Consider the following 4,870-nt stretch of genomic DNA (forward strand, 5'->3'; position numbering starts at 1 on the left):
CCACTCAGTCTTGAGTGGTTGCTTAGTTCTGTTGGCTCTTCTGCTGCTATCTCAGTGCATTTATGTGTGTATGTGTGTGTGTGTGTATGTACATATGTGCATATATGTGTATGTACATATATATGTCACCTAAGACTGTGCTCTTTGCATTCACTTTTTTCTACAAAAATTTACCTACTCAGTCAAATGGATATTTTTGTCAGTTGCTAACTTTTAATTTTTAAATTAATTCAATAATCATGCATCTGTCTAATACTAAAAGAAAACCAAAAAGACAATAAAAGATAATGCAAACAAGTATTAACCAAATATGTATTATGATCCACATTCAATGGCATCTGACAACAACACATGTATATAAATAATTATGATTATTTGTAAATAAATTATAAAAAGTCTTCCATAAAATATGACATTCAAATTTTGAGAAGTTGCTAGAAGAAAACATAATGGTATTCAAACATAAAATAAAAGTTAAATGATTCGTTGTATCCAGCAAACAGTGGTCCTCACACTGGGACATATGTACCGTAGAAGACTTTTCAGGGTAGCAGAGGCTAGATGGTTTACAGGTGGTGACTCTCAAACTTTACTGTGCATCAGAATCACTTGCAGGGCTTATTAAGACAGATGTCTGAGTCTATGACCAGAGTTTCTGCATCAGTACATAAAGGTCAAGCCTGAGAATTTGCATTTCTACCATGTTCTTAGTTAATGCTGCTGGCTCTTTGGTCAAACTTTCTGAAACATTACATTGAGGAAATAAGTTCCTAGATCTTCACCTTCCACATAATAAAAGTAAAACAAATCAAACTCACTGCCATCAAGTCGATTCTGACTCCGAGACCTCTCAAAGTTTTCCAAGTCTGTAAATCTTTACGGAAGCATACTATCTCATCTTTCTTCTGTGGAGCAACTTCTGGGTTCAAACTGCCAAAGTGTTGGTTAACAGCCTAATGCCTTCACCGCAGCACCCTCATCTTCCATATACATTAAAAAAAAAAAAAAAAAAAAGCATAAGAAATTATCTGTAGTCAAAGCCTTGAGCTAATTCTTTGTTTATGTCTCTTCTTTCCCAGTTATCTTTAACTTAGTTTAAAAAGAGGATAGCATGTACTGAAATCTTTGTGTGATTTATTGCTCTTAAGTTTTAACACCTCTGTGACACTACAAAAAGGGACAATTACAAATATCACAGTGATTTAATATAAATTAATCCATTAGTATCCAACTTTTATAAGCCAAAAAAGAAAAAAAAAAACCCTCACTGCCATGGAGTCGTATTGGACTCATAGCGACCTCTCCTTCGGTTTCGGAGGCGGTATCACTACAGAAGTAGATTGCCCACCCTTCCTTCTGGGGATTTTATAAGCCACATAGTTTTTAATTCTATCCTTTCAACAAAATTGAAGGAGGATCTAATGGAAAAGATATATGATGGATTTTTAAAATTAATTTTGAGGAATAGATAGCTATGTGAATTTGTCAAACATCTCACCATTGTTTAGTGACTCTGTTATAACAAAATTACTTCATCTTGTATGATCAAAATCTGTTAGACTTTAGTCTTTTTTTTAAAAAAAAATGAATATGACTGATCTTGAGTTCGGTGTCTTTCCAGCAAAAGGTGACATCATCCATGAGTATATAAAGAAATATGGGAAAGAACTCCATATATCTTATTCTGAGATTCATTTCAAAATAATTTTAAGTATAATATTAATTTATTAAAATCTATATGATTAGCTGCTTTGATCACTTCTTAGCACTAAGAATTGGAATGATATTTCAAACCAGAAAAAAACAATATATTAACACTTAGAGTCATGTAGTAATAGGAAATTAATTTTTTTCAATGCATGTACTCATTCATATTCAAGTAATTGTTTTGTTGGTATTAGGTGCTGTCAAATTAGTTCCAATGCATAACAACCCTTGTGACAGAGTAGAACTATCCTACCGGACTTTTCAGACCACCTTATTGCACCAATGTTGTTGTCATGTGCCGTCGAGTCGGCCCCGACTCATAGCGACCCCTCCTTGGGTTTCCGAGGCAGTATCACTACGGAAGTAGGATTGCCCAACCTTCCTTCCGAGGAGTGGCACCAATAGGACTCCTTAAATAACTTTTTAGGCTTAACCAATAAATCAAATATAAAACAATGTAGTAAGTCAGAAGTTTATGATATACGAAGAGTGGAATATGAGTTCAGGAAGAAAAGGAAATCATGTGTAAGAAAATATGAAATATCCAAAAATGATAGTAGGTGTTTCCAGTGGAAAACCAGCATTGTTTACAATGCATCCTTCTAATTTTCTTATATATCCTGCTTTGAAGCTATTTTACAATGGTAAATTTTAGATACTAGATGTAAAAAAAAAATCTTTGCAGACATAAATAAACTCTGCTGAGTGGATGTTTCATTTATTGTTGTTCCCTGTAACCATAGAAAAAAGACAATTTGGGCCAATCATAAATTAATTTCAACATTCATTTGTTCTTGTTGTTAGGTGCTGTTCACTTGGCTCTGGCTCATACTGACCCTACACACAACAGAACGAAACACTGACCCGTCCTGTGCCAGCCTCACAATCCTTGCTATATCTGAGCTTATTGTTGCAGCCACGGTGTCAATCCATTTTGTGGGTGGCCTTTCCCTTTTTTGCTGACCCTCTACTTTGCCAAGCATGATATCCTTCTCCAGGGAATGGTCCCTTCTGACAACGTGACCAAAGTAGGTGGGACAAAGTCTGACCTTTCTTGCTTCTAAAGAGCATTCTGGCTGCACTTCTTCTAGATTTGTTAGTTCTTTTACCAGTGCACAGTACTTTCAGTATTCTTCACCAACACCACAACTGAAAAGCATCAATTCTTCTTCAGTCTTCCTTATTCATTGTCCAGCTTTCACAGGCATATGAGGTGATTGAAAATACCATGGCTTGGGTTATGTATACCTTAGTTTTCAAAGAGATATCTTTGCTCTTCAGCATTTGAAAGAGGTCTTTTGAAGCAGATTTGCCCAGTGCAATATATCATCTGATTTCTTGACTGCTACTTCCATTGGTGTTGATTGTGGAACCAAGTAATATGAAATCTTTGACGACTTCAATATTTTCTCCATTTGTCGTGATGCTGCTTATTGGTCTAGTTGTGAGGATTTTCATTTTCTTTGTTGTTGTTGTTGTTGTTATGTGCTGTCGAGTCAGCCCCGACTCATAGCGACCCCCACCTTGGGTTTCCGAGGCAGTATCACTATGGAAGTAGGATTGCCCAACCTTCCTTCCGAGGAGGGGCTAGTGGGTTTGAACCGCCAGCCTTCTGGTTAGTAGTCAAGTGCTTTAGCCACTATGCTACCAGAGCTCATTTTCTTTAGGTTGCAATATAATCCATACTGCAGACTGTAGTCTTTAGTCTTCATCAATAAGTGCTTCAAGTCATCTTCACTTTCATCAAGCAAAGTTCGGTTGTTGGCATACCACAGGCTGTTAATGAGTCTTCCTCCAATCCTGATGCCTTATAGTCCAGCTTCTCAGATTATTTGGTCAGCATACAGATTAAATGACTATGGAGAAAGGATACAACCCTGACACACTGCCTTACTGATTTTAAACCATGTATTATCCCCTTGTTCTGTTTGAATGCCAGCCTCTTTCTCTATGTACAGTTTCCTCATGAATACAATTAAGTGTTCTGGAATTCCCATTCTTCTAAGTGTTATCCATACTTTGTTATGATTCACATAATCAAATGTTTTTGCATAATCAATAAAACACAAGTAAACATCTTTCTGGTATTCTTTGTTTTCATCCAGAATCCATCTGACATTAGCAATGATAGCCCTCATTCCACATCCTCTTCTGAATCCAACTTGCATTTCTGGAAGTTCTCTGTCAATATAATGCTGAAACCCTTTTTGCATTATCTTCAGCAAGATAAATTTGTGCATCTTTTATTCTTCTTTTTAATCCAATTTGCATATGCCAGTTCTATGTTGTTGTTGTTGTTGTTGTTATGTGACATCGAGTGGGACCCAACTCATAGCGACCCCTCCTTGGCCTTCCGAGGCAGTATCACTATGGAAGTAGATTGTTCAAACTTCCTTCCAAGGAGTGGCTGGTGGGTTTGAACCACCAGCCTTCTGGTTACCAGTCAAGTGCCTTAGGCACTATGCTACCAGAGCTCCTATGCCAGTTCTATATTTAATAATAAATTAAGTAAAATCTTTAACATGTTTTCATTTTATATCTGCATAGGGTAATGATTTGGCTCTTGGTTGAAAATTATCCTTTAATACATGCAAAATTATTAGCTACTTAAGGAACTAAGTTCATATTTTGCAAAAGGATGATAGTGATTTATCCAGTTGGTGTATCATTTAGATTCCATTGGACATGCTTTGAAATGTGATGTAACAATTTTATTTTAACTTGCTGATGTTTGAAACATACTGCAAATTAGATGTTTGTGACTAGTTGTACTATAATAAAAAAAGACTTAGGTATTAATTTAAAATGTGCAAGGAATTACACTGTTGCACAAATTTCTTGAGCAGATGCTTGTGATAGTTGGAGTTGTGTGTCAATTTGGCTGTACCACAATTCTGTGTGGTTTAAGCAGTTGTGATGTGGGTTATTCCCATGATGGGATCAGATGTATATATTTTGAGCAGCCAATCCTTTCAAAGGGAGTTTCCCTATGGGTGTGGCTTGTTTCCAATATATTTATGGACATCCTGGGAAAAGAGACACTCTTCTGTGGATTGGAATCCTGTTGTGCTGCCTACAACTGTCTGTGAGCACACAATCTACCATTTGGTCTAGAGATCTTGGATTCGTCATTAGTTGGAGTCACCAGATGATATACTGCCTG

The sequence above is a fragment of the Orycteropus afer genome, unplaced genomic scaffold (assembly GCF_000298275.1).
Source record: "Orycteropus afer afer isolate SDZICR_OR568_19922 unplaced genomic scaffold, OryAfe1.0 scaffold00395, whole genome shotgun sequence".
Classification (NCBI taxonomy): domain Eukaryota; kingdom Metazoa; phylum Chordata; class Mammalia; order Tubulidentata; family Orycteropodidae; genus Orycteropus; species Orycteropus afer.